Here is a 12,721-nt window from a genome sequence, read left to right on the forward strand (position 1 = left end):
ACTACAATACTGGTCCAATCAGATGTCTCGTACTAGAGAGAGACACTACAATACTGGTCCAATCAGATGTCTCGTACTAGAGAGAGACACTACAATACTGGTCCAATCAGATGTCTCGTACTAGAGAGAGACACTACAATACTGGTCCAATCAGATGTCTCGTACTAGAGAGAGACACTACAATACTGCTCCAGTCAGATGTCTCATACTAGAGAGAGACACGACAACACTGGTCCAGTGTTACGTTCTCCAGTTTCTGTGTTCTGTTTTGTATTTGAGTGTGTGTGTTTCAGGAGATGGCTTCCTGAAGTACTCCCCAACCAGCTGATTGGTCGACCCCAGGCTAATTGATGATTGGAGCTGACCCCGCCCCCTCGTCAAGAAGCAGCTGACTCTAATCACCATTGCCACCTGAAGATAAAAGCCAGTGTTCTGCTCAGGAAGGAGAGAGTAGAGATTTGGAGATCAGAGATAGAAAACCGAAGAAAATGAACAACAATGACAAATGGTTTGATAAAGAATGCAAAAATCTAAGAAATAAATTGAGAAACCTGTCCAACCAAAAACATAGAGACCCGGAAAACCTGAGTCTACGCCTTCACTATGGTGAATCACTAAAACAATACAGAAATACACTACGGAAAAAGAAGGAACAGCACGTCAGAAATCAGCTCAATGTAATTGAAGAATCCATAGACTCTAACCAATTCTGGGAAAATTGGAAAACACTAAACAAACAACAACACGAAGAATTATCTATCCAAAATGGAGATGTATGGGTAAACCACTTCTCCAATCTTTTTGGCTCTATAACAAAGAATAAAGAGCAAAAACATATAAATGATCAAATACAAATCCTAGAATCAACTATTAAAGACTACCAGAACCCACTGGATTCTCCAATTACCTTGAATGAGTTACAGGACAAAATAAAAACCCTCCAACCCAAAAAGGCCTGTGGTGTTGATGGTATCCTTAATGAAATGATCAAATATACAGACAACAAATTCCAATTGGCTATATTAAAACTCTTTAACATCGTCCTTAGCTCTGGCATCTTCCCCAATATTTGGAACCAAGGACTGATCATCCCAATCCACAAAAGTGGAGACAAATTTGACCCCAATAACTACCGTGGAATATGCGTCAACAGTAACCTTGGGAAAATACTCTGCATTATCATTAACAGCAGACTCGTACATTTCCTCAATGAAAACAATGTACTGAGCAAATGTCAAATTGGCTTTTTACCAAATTACCGTACAACAGACCATGTATTCACCCTACACACCCTAATTGACAACCAAACAAACCAAAACAAAGGCAAAGTCTTCTCATGCTTTGTTGATTTCAAAAAAGCCTTCGACTCAATTTGGCATGAGGGTCTGCTATACAAATTGATGGAAAGTGGTGTTGGGGGAAAAACATACGACATCATAAAATCCATGTACACAAACAACAAGTGTGCGGTTAAAATTGGCAAAAAACACACAAATTTCTTCACACAGGGTCGTGGGGTGAGACAGGGATGCAGCTTAAGCCCCACCCTCTTCAACATATATATCAACGAATTGGCGCGGGCACTAGAACAGTCTGCAGCACCCGGTCTCACCCTACTAGAATCCGAAGTCAAATGTCTACTGTTTGCTGATGATCTGGTGCTTCTGTCACCAACCAAGGAGGGCCTACAGCAGCACCTAGATCTTCTGCACAGATTCTGTCAGACCTGGGCCCTGACAGTAAATCTCAGTAAGACCAAAATAATGGTGTTCCAAAAAAGGTCCAGTCGCCAGGACCACAAATTCCATCTAGACACCGTTGCCCTAGAGCACACAAAAAACTATACATACCTCGGCCTAAACATCAGCACCACAGGTAGCTTCCACAGAGCTGTGAACGATCTGAGAGACAAGGCAAGAAGGGCATTCTATGCCATCAAAAGGAACATAAATTTCAACATACGAATTAGGATCTGGCTAAAAATACTTGAATCAGTCATAGAGCCCATTGCCCTTTATGGTTGTGAGGTCTGGGGTCCGCTCACCAACCAAGATTTCACAAAATGGGACAAACACCAAATTGAGACTCTGCATGCAGAATTCTGCAAAAACATCCTCCGTGTACGACGTAGAACACCAAATAATGGATGCAGAGCAGAATTAGGCCGATACCCACTAATTATCAAAATCCAGAAAAGAGCCGTTAAATTCTACAACCACCTAAAAGGAAGCGATTCCCAAACCTTCCATAACAAAGCCATCACCTACAGAGAGATGAACCTGGAGAAGAGTCCCCTAAGCAAGCTGGTCCTAGGGCTCTGTTCACAAACACAAACACACCCCACAGAGCCCCAGGACAACAGCACAATTAGACCCAACCAAATCATGAGAAAACAAAAAGATAATTACTTGACACATTGGAAAGAATTAACAAAACAACAGAGCAAACTAGAATGCTATTTGGCCCTAAACAGAGAGTACACAGTGGCAGAATACCTGACCACTGTGACTGACCCAAACTTAAGGAAAGCTTTGACTATGTACAGACTCAGTGAGCATAGCCTTGCTATTGAGAAAGGCCGCCGTAGGCAGACATGGCTCTCAAGAGAAGACAGGCTATGTGCTCACTGCCCACAAAATGAGGTGGAAACTGAGCTGCACTTCCTAACCTCCTGCCCAATGTATGACCATATTAGAGAGACATATTTCCCTCAGATTACACAGATCCACAAAGAATTCGAAAACAAATCCAATTTTGATAAACTCCCATATCTACTGGGTGAAATTCCACAGTGTGCCATCACAGCAGCAAGATTTGTGACCTGTTGCCACAAGAAAAGGGCAACCAGTGAAGAACAAACACCATTGTACATTTACATTTACATTTAAGTCATTTAGCAGACGCTCTTATCCAGAGCGACTTACAAATTGGTGCATTCACCTTATGATATCCAGTGGAACAACCACTTTACAATAGTGCATCTAACTCTTTTAAGGGGGAGGGGGGGGTTAGGAGGATTACTTTATCCTATCCTAGGTATTCCTTAAAGAGGTGGGGTTTGTAAATACAACCCATATTTATGTTTATTTATTTTAACTTGTGTGCTTTAACCATTTGTACATTGTTACAACACTGTATATATATAATATGACATTTGTAATGTCTTTATTGTTTTGAAACTTCTGTATGTGTAATGTTTACTGTTAATTTTTATTGTTTATTTCACTTTTGTATATTATCTACCTCACTTGCTTTGGCAATGTTAACACATGTTTCCCATGCCAATAAAGCCCCTTGAATTGAATTGATAGAATTGAATATTTTGGAGAAAGATTAGAGGGAGATTGAATGTTTTGGAGAAATCATTAGAGAGAGTTCTGTGTTTGTTGCTTTGTCAAAGCTTCTTTAGTGGCCTGAGTTAGTTTACTCAGTTTTGTTGTAAAGTGTTTGTGAAATTGTTAATAATTATTCTGTTTCATTTGTTCCCAGGGGGGAAGGGGAAGGCACTTTGGGAGTGCTTAGGCAAGAGGCCCGCGGGCATACATATACCCGTAGTATATTCATTGTCTAGGCACACTAGGTAAGACCTGGGCGGACCACCCCCTGTATTTTGGTTAGGGCACCAGGTGGTGCTAAGTTAGGTAAGTTAAGTGGGTAGGCAGGTTAGATAGGAGAGGGGGAACTTTGATATTTACTTTCTTTGCTTTGGTTCCGTCCAGCCCCTTTTCCCCATATTACCGTGTAAGAAAATAAATCCTAGTAAACGGTAAATTCTGCCTTTGTCGTCCTTTCTCGCACCTACAGTCCATACCTCTTGCACTTCACAGAGAGTTGAGTTGTAGCAGGGAGTTGCGTTCCCTCTTCTCAGAGGCGTGCGTAACATCCAGTCAGATGTCTCGTACTAGAGAGAGACACTACAACACTGCTCCAGTCAGAACTTGAACAACAGGGGAAACCAAATGCATTCCTGCTGCTAGACTGTTATAGTGCTTCCTGGTACATCTGAAGTAAATGTTTTTCAATGTTTAGAAAACACGAATAACAAACTGACCTAGAAAATAAATGTGTCTTTTCCACAGGAAGACTGCTGAAGTTTACTGCTGGAAAAGTCCTCTGCTTACAGGACTGAAAGAGTAGAATCTACAGCTTTAGACAGTGGAATCCACTGATAGAAACCACTGTGGTTCTCATATAGTACCTGAATACTGAGCTAACTAATGACTAGTCTAGTTTCCAGTACAATCTACAGGCCAAAACACATAACACGACTCCACTACTAAAGGCCTTAAAAACTACACAGCATCTCCTCTCTTCCTCCACCCCTCTCCTCCTTTCTCCTCTCCTCTCCGCTCTTCCTCCTCCCTTCTCCTCTCCTCTCTTCCTCTCCGCTCCTCTCTTCCTCCTCCCTTCTCCTCTCTTCCTCTCTCCTCTCCGCTCTTCCTCCCCCTTTCTCCTCTCCTCTCTTCCTCTCCGCTCCTCTCTTCCTCCTCCCGTCTCCTCTCTTCCTCTCTCCTCTCTTCCTCCCCCTTTCTCCTCTCCTCTCTTCCTCTCCGCTCCTCTCTTCCTCCTCCCTTCTCCTCTCTTCCTCTCTCCTCTCCGCTCTTCCTCCCCCTTTCTCCTCTCCTCTCTTCCTCTCCGCTCCTCTCTTCCTCCTCCCTTCTCCTCTCTTCCTCTCTCCTCTCCGCTCTTCCTCCCCCTTTCTCCTCTCCTCTCTTCCTCTCCGCTCCTCTCTTCCTCCACCCTTCTCCTCTCTTCCTCTCTCCTCTCCGCTCTTCCTCCCCCTTTCTCCTCTCCTCTCTTCCTCTCCGCTCCTCTCTTCCTCCTCCCTTCTCCTCTCTTCCTCTCTCCTCTCCGCTCTTCCTCCCCCTTTCTCCTCTCCTCTCTTCCTCTCCACTCCTCTCTTCTAGTACTCTTCTGTCCTGTCCTGTCCTGTCCTGTCTGTCTGTCTGGGCCTTTCCTCCTCTAGTGGATCAGTCTGTTTGTCCTGTCCTGTCCTGTCTGGCTGGGCCTTTCCTCCTCTAGTGGATCTGTCCTGTCCTGTCCTGTCCTGTCCTGTCTGGGCCTTTCCTCCTCTAGTGGATCTGTCCTGTCCTGTCCTGTCCTGTCTGTCTGGGCCTTTCCTCCTCTAGTGGATCTGTCCTGTCCTGTCCTGTCCTGTCTGGCTGGGCCTTTCCTCCTCTAGTGGATCTGTCCTGTCCTGTCCTGTCCTGTCCTGTCCTGTCTGGCTGAATGGGCCTTTCCTCCTCTAGTGGATCTGTCCTGTCCTGTCCTGTCCTGTCTGGCTGGGCCTTTCCTCCTCTAGTGGATCTGTCCTGTCCTGTCCTGTCCTGTCTGGCTGGCTGGGCCTTTTCTCCTCTAGTGGATCTGTCTGTCCTGTCCTGTCCTGTCCTGTCTGGCTGGCTGGGCCTTTTCTCCTCTAGTGGATCTGTCTGTCCTGTCCTGTCCTGTCTAGCTGAATGGGTCTTTCCTCCTCTAGTGGATCTGTCTGTTTGTCCTGTCCTGTCCTGTCCTGTCCTGTCTGGCTGGCTGGGCCTTTCTTCCTCTAGTGGATCAGTCTGTCTGTCCCGTCCTGTCCTGTCCTGTCCTGTCCTGTCTAGCTGAATGGGCCTTTCCTCCTCTAGTGGACCTGTCCTGTCCTGTCCTGTCTGGCTGGCTGGGCCTTTCTTCCTCTAGTGGATCTGTCTGTTTGTCCTGTCCTGTCCTGTCCTGTCCTGTCTAGCTGAATGGGCCTTTCCTCCTCTAGTGGACCTGTCCTGTCCTGTCCTGTCTTGTCCTGTCTGGCTGAATGGGCATTTCCTCCTCTAGTGGACCTGTCCTGTCCTGTCCTGTCCTGTCCTGTCTGGCTGGGTCTTTCCTCCTCTAGTGGACCTGTCCTGTCCTGTCCTGTCCTGTCTGAATGGGCCTTATTACCAGTTAATTGAGACCTTGTTTAGAAATAGCAGAGTCAATGTTTTCCACCATGTTTTCCCAATTAGGCTGCAATGAATCCCCTCTAAACGGGAGCAGGGAGGGACAACCCAGACCGCTACTTGAATTCCCACTGGGACACCCACATGGATACCATGGCGATGAGGGGACAGAGGGAGAGAGGGGGGGGGGGGGGGGTGACAGACGACAGGGTATAGCAGAGTAGTACAGATCAGTGTCCTCTGCTATCATTACAGATCAGTGTCCTCTGCTATCATTGTCTACATGCAGGACTTTACAGAACAGTGTCCTCTGCTATCATTGTCAATACAGGACTTTACAGAACAGTGTCCTCTGCTATCATTGTCTACATGCAGGACTTTACAGAACAGTGTCCTCTGCTATCATCAATACAGGGCTTTACAGAACAGTGTCCTCTGCTATCATCAATACAGGGCTTTACAGAACAGTGTCCTCTGCTATCATTGTCTACATGCAGGACTTTACAGAACAGTGTCCTCTGCTATCATTGTCAATACAGGGCTTTACAGAACAGTGTCCTCTGCTATCATCAATACAGGGCTTTACAGAACAGTGTCCTCTGCTATCATCAATACAGGGCTTTACAGAACAGTGTCCTCTGCTATCATCAATACAGGGCTTTACAGATCAGTGTCCTCTGCTATCATCAATACAGGGCTTTACAGATCAGTGTCCTCTGCTATCATCAATACAGGGCTTTACAGAACAGTGTCCTCTGCTATCATCAATACAGGGCTTTACAGAACAGTGTCCTCTGCTATCATTAAAACAGGGCTTTACAGAACAGTGTCCTCTGCTATCATTACAACAGGGCTTTACAGAACAGTGTCCTCTGCTATCATCAATACAGGACTTTACAGAACAGTGTCCTCTGCTATCATCAATACAGGGCTTTACAGACCAGTGTCCTCTGCTATCATCAATACAGGACTTTACAGACCAGTGTCCTCTGCTATCATCAATACAGGGCTTTACAGAACAGTGTCCTCTGCTATCATCAATACAGGGCTTTACAGAACAGTGTCCTCTGCTATCATCAATACAGGACTTTACAGAACAGTGTCCTCTGCTATCATCAATACAGGGCTTTACAGAACAGTGTCCTCTGCTATCATTACAGATCAGTGTCCTCTGCTATCATTGTCTACATGCAGGACTTTACAGAACAGTGTCCTCTGCTATCATTAAAACAGGGCTTTACAGAACAGTGTCCTCTGCTATCATCATTACAGGCCAGGCCTTTACTCTGTACAGCAGGATGATGTGACAGAAAGTAATGATGATGATTACTGACCTACCGTTGGGGATAGACTCCAGCTATCAATAGCTGCAATCTGAATAATGATCCAGCAGCATGCCATCAACGTGGTCGTGGAGAGAGGAGACCCCTGCTGTGGGTTCACAGCTTCAATACAGCTCCCAAAACACAACTAGAGTAGACAATGTGATTATGAGCCCTGAGCCGGCCCTGAGCCAGCCCTGAGCCAGCCAGCCCTGAGCCAGCCAGCCCTGAACCAGCCAGCCCTGAGCCAGGCCAGCCCTGAGCCAGGCCAGCCCTGAGCCAGCCCTGAGCCAGGCCAGCCCTGACCAAGGCCAAACCTGAGCCAGGCCAGCCCTGAGCCAGGCCAGCCCAGAGCCAGGCCAGCCCTGAGCCAGGCCTGAGCCAGCCAGCCTTGAGCCAGCCAGCCCTGAGCCAGGCCAGCCCTGAGCCAGCCCTGAGCCAGGCCAGCCCTGAGATAGCCAGCCCTGAGCCAGGCCAGACCTGAGCCAGGCCAGCCCTAAGCCAGGCCAGCCCTGAGCCAGCCACCCCTGAGCCAGGCCAGCCCTGAGCCAGCCACCCCTGAGCCAGGCCAGCCCTGACCAAGGCCAAACCTGAGCCAGGCCAGCCCTGAGCCAGGCCAGCCCTGAGCCAGGCCAGCCCTGAGACAGGCCAGCCCTGAACCAGGCCAGTCCTGAGCCAGCCAGCCCTGAGCCAGGCCAGCCCTGAGCCAGGCCAGCCCTGAGCCAGCCAGCCCTGAACCAGGCCAGCCCTGAGCCAGCCAGCCCTCAGCCAGGCCAGCCCTGAGCCAGCCCTGAGCCAGCCAGCCATGAGCCAGCCAGCCCTGAGCCAGCCAGCCCTGGGCCAGCCAGCCATGAACAAGGCAAGCCCTGAGCTAGCCAGCCCTCAGCCAGCCCTGAGCCAGCCAGCCCTGAGCCAGCCAGCCAGCCCTGAACCAGGCCAGGCCTGAGCCAACCAGCCCTGAGCCAGCCCTGAGCCAGCCAGCGTGTAGAACAGATCTACAGAGCTCCCCCTTCCCTCTCACTGTCCTGCTATCCTCTTCCACTCCAAATACACAGATCACTGGTCGAGGTTAAGGAAGCAGGTCCTGTGTATTTTGGCAGGTGGGAAATATTCTGAAAGAGCAACAAAACTTCTATATTTAGTTGTAGATGGCTGGAGAGGAGAGGAGAGGAGAGGAGAAGAGAAGAGAAGAGAAGAGAAGAGAAGAGAAGAGAAGAGGAGAGGAGAGGAGAGGAGAGGAGAGGAGAGGAGAGGAGAGGAGAGGAGAGGAGAAGAGAAGAGAAGAGAAGAGAAGAGAAGAGAAGAGAAGAGAAGAGAAGAGAGGAGAGGAGAGGAGAGGAGAGGAGAGGAGAGGAGAGGAGAGGAGAAGAGAAGAGAAGAGAAGAGAAAGGAAGAGAAGAGAAGAGAAGAGAAGAGAAGAGAAGAGAAGAGGAGAGGAGAGGAGAGGAGAGGAGAGGAGAGGAGAGGAGAGGAGAGGAGAGGAGAGGAGAGGAGAGGAGAGGAGAGGAGAGGAGAGGAGAGAGATGTCACGTATAATCTAGAGCTTAATATATAGGTCCATCCATATAATCTACATCTTAATATATAGGTCCATCTATATAATCTACATCTTAATATATAGGTCCATCTATATAATCTACATCTTAATATATAGGTCCATCTATATAATCTACATCTTAATATATAGGTCCATCTATATAATCTACATCTTAATATATAGGTCCATCTATATAATCTACATCTTAATGTATAGGTCCATCTATATAATCATATAATCTACATCTTCATATAGAGGTCCTTAGACAGAGGGCTCTTGTCAGGCCCAGTCAGTCAGTCAGAGATCTCATTCTAGCACCAGTTCCCGTCTCCACCAGTCAGTCAGTCAGTCAGAGATCTCATTCTAGCACCAGTTCCCGTCTCCACCAGTCAGTCAGTCAGTCAGAGATCTCATTCTAGCACCAGTTCCCGTCTCCACCAGTCAGTCAGTCAGTCAGAGATCTCATTCTAGCACCAGTTCCCGTCTCCACCAGTCAGTCAGTCAGAGATCTCATTCTACCACCAGTTCCCGTCTCCACCAGCAGTCAGTCAGTCAGAGATCTCATTCTACCACCAGTTCCCGTCTCCACCAGTCAGTCAGTCAGAGATCTCATTCTAGCACCAGTTCCCGTCTCCAGCTCCGTCCCGCTCAGGGCAGCAGCGCTGTGTTGGTACAATAAGGCCAGGAGATTTATTATGGAGCGTGGAGCAGCAGCTGGTCTCACCGCACCGCGAGACGAGAGAGAGGGGGAGAGAGGGGGGGGAGAGAGGGAGAGAGGGGAAGAGAGAGGGGGAGAGGGAGAGAGAGGGGAAGAGAGAAGGGAAGAGAGAGGGGGAGAGAGAAGGGAAGAGAGAGGGGGAGAGGGAGAGAGAGGGGAGAGAGAGAGAGAGAGAGAGAGAGAGAGAGAGAGAGAGAGAGAGAGAGAGAGAGAGAGAGAGAGAGAGAGAGAGCGAGGGAGGGAGAAGGGAAGCTAATCTTGTTTACATTCAATCTGCTATTTCCTCCCTTCAGAAACCTTGAGAGAGGAAAGTCATGTAATACGTGTATTAAAATAAGTGTAGCAGAAACAGTCTAGTGGCTTGCCAGCAGACTCTGAGGACGGGCCAGAAGGGCCTGCAGCTAGCAGCAATACATACGCAGTGTACTCCACGATGTGTTCCTGTGTAACTGGAGCTCAGCTCTGGAGTGATACCCCACGGCCCCATCCAGGGGAAAACACCAGAGCTGCTCTCTACGTCCCTGTCCATTGGACAAGAGTGGTGAATATGATCAAACCTAGCAGCACGGTGTGTGTGTGTGTGTGTGTGTGTGTGTGTGTGTGTGTGTGTGTGTGTGTGTGTGTGTGTGTGTGTGTGTGTGTGTGTGTGTGTGTGTGTGTGTGTGTGTGTGTGTGTGTGTGTGTGTGTGTGTGTGTGTGTGTGTGTGTGTGTGTGTGTGTGTGTGTGTGTGTGTCTGTGTGTGTGTGTCTGTGTGAGTGTGTGTGTGTACACTCCTGTGCATAGGTGGGTCAAGTAGAAAAAGGCGATCTCATATCTAATATGGTTTTTCTGACATTGTACAAACACAACGTGAGTTCCACTGCTCTATCACTAGTGACTGGTGACATCATGTTATGACGGCTAAGGGACTCGATGGTTTTTGTTAAACGGGACCGGTCCGGTTCAACTCCATCAACGGAACACACTGTTGAACACACTGTCAGGTCAGTCCAAGCTTCCCTGTTCCTCTGTATTATATACCAGTTATATACAGCCAGAGCTTCCCTGTTCCTCTGTATTATATACCAGTTATATACAGCCAGAGCTTCCCTGTTCCTCTGTATTACATACCAGTTATATACAGCCAGAGCTTCCCTGTTCCTCTGTATTACATACCAGTTATATACAGCCAGAGCTTCCCTGTTCCTCTGTATTACATACCAGTTATATACAGCCAGAGCTTCCCTGTTCCTCTGTATTACATACCAGTTATATACAGCCAGAGCTTCCCTGTTCCTCTGTATTACATACCAGTTATATACAGCCAGAGCTTTCCTGTTCCTCTGTATTACATACCAATTATATACAGCCAGAGCTTCCCTGATCCTCTGTATTATATACCAGTTATATACAGCCAGAGCTTCCCTGTTCCTCTGTATTACATACCAGTTATATACAGCCAGAGCTTCCCTGTTCCTCTGTATTACATACCAGTTATATACAGCCAGAGCTTTCCTGTTCCTCTGTATTACATACCAATTATATACAGCCAGAGCTTCCCTGATCCTCTGTATTATATACCAGTTATATACAGCCAGAGCTTCCCTGTTCCTCTGTATTACATACCAGTTATATACAGCCAGAGCTTCCCTGTTCCTCTGTATTACATACCAGTTATATACAGCCAGAGCTTCCCTGTTCCTCTGTATTACATACCAGTTATATACAGCCAGAGCTTCCCTGATCCTCTGTATTACATACCAGTTATATACAGCCAGAGCTTCCCTGTTCCTCTGTATTACATACCAGTTATATACAGCCAGAGCTTCCCTGTTCCTCTGTATTACATACCAGTTATATACAGCCAGAGCTTTCCTGATCCTCTGTATTACATACCAATTATATACAGCCAGAGCTTCCCTGATCCTCTGTATTATATACCAGTTATATACAGCCAGAGCTTCCCTGTTCCTCTGTATTACATACCAGTTATATACAGCCAGAGCTTCCCTGTTCCTCTGTATTACATACCAGTTATATACAGCCAGAGCTTCCCTGTTCCTCTGTATTACATACCAGTTATATACAGCCAGAGCTTCCCTGTTCCTCTGTATTACATACCAGTTATATACAGCCAGAGCTTCCCTGTTCCTCTGTATTACATACCAGTTATATACAGCCAGAGCTTCCCTGTTCCTCTGTATTATATACCAGTTATATACAGCCAGAGGCATAGCTAGCATTATGAGTAACAACACCTCTCTTAGCCCCTGTACTTTCTCTCTCTCTCCCTCTCTCTCTCCTTCTCTCTCGCTCTATCACTCTCTCTCCAGCTCTCTCTCTCTATATATAATATCTCCCTGAGGGATTATACCCAGATTAGGAAGTGCCCACAGCACAGCAGCAGAGACTCAGAGGTAGCTAGCCCTACCCAGCAGCAGAGACTCAGAGGAGGTAGATAGCCCTACCCAGCAGCAGAGACTCAGAGGAGGTAACTAGGCCTACCCAGCAGCAGAGACTCAGAGGTAGCTAGCCCTACCCAGCAGCAGAAACTCAGAGGAGGTAGCTAGCCCTACCCAGCAGCAGAGACTCAGAGGAGGTAGCTAGTCCTACCCAGCAGCAGAGACTCAGAGGAGGTAGCTAGCCCTACCCAGCAGCAGAGACTCCGAGGTAGCTAGCCCTACCCAGCAGCAGAGACTCAGAGGTAGCTAGCTCTACCCAGCAGCATAGACTCAGAGGAGGTAGCTAGCCCTACCCAGCAGCAGAGACTCAGAGGAGGTAGCTAGCCCTACCCAGCAGCAGAAACTCAGAGGTAGCTAGCCCTACCCAGCAGCAGAGACTCAGAGGAGGTAGCTAGGCCTACCCAGCAGCAAAGACTCAGAGGTAGCTAGGCCTACCCAGCAGCAGAGACTCAGAAGTAGCTAGCCCTACCCAGCAGCAGAGACTCAGAGGAGGTAGCTAGCCCTACCCAGCAGCAGAGACTCAGAGGAGGTAGCTAGCCCTACCCAGCAGCAGAGACTCAGAGGAGGTAGCTAGGCCTACCCAGCAGCAGAGACTCAGAGGTAGCTAGGCCTACCCAGCAGCAGAGACTCAGAGGAGGTAGCTAGCCCTACCCAGCAGCAGAGACTCAGAGGAGGTAACTAGCCCTACCGAGCAGCAGAGACTCAGAGGAGGTAGCTAGCCCTACCCAGCAGCAGAGACTCAGAGGTAGCTAGCCCTACCCAGCAGCAGAGACTCAGAGGAGGTAGCTAGGCC

Source organism: Salvelinus alpinus, chromosome 4, assembly GCF_045679555.1.
Source record: "Salvelinus alpinus chromosome 4, SLU_Salpinus.1, whole genome shotgun sequence".
NCBI lineage: Eukaryota > Metazoa > Chordata > Actinopteri > Salmoniformes > Salmonidae > Salvelinus > Salvelinus alpinus.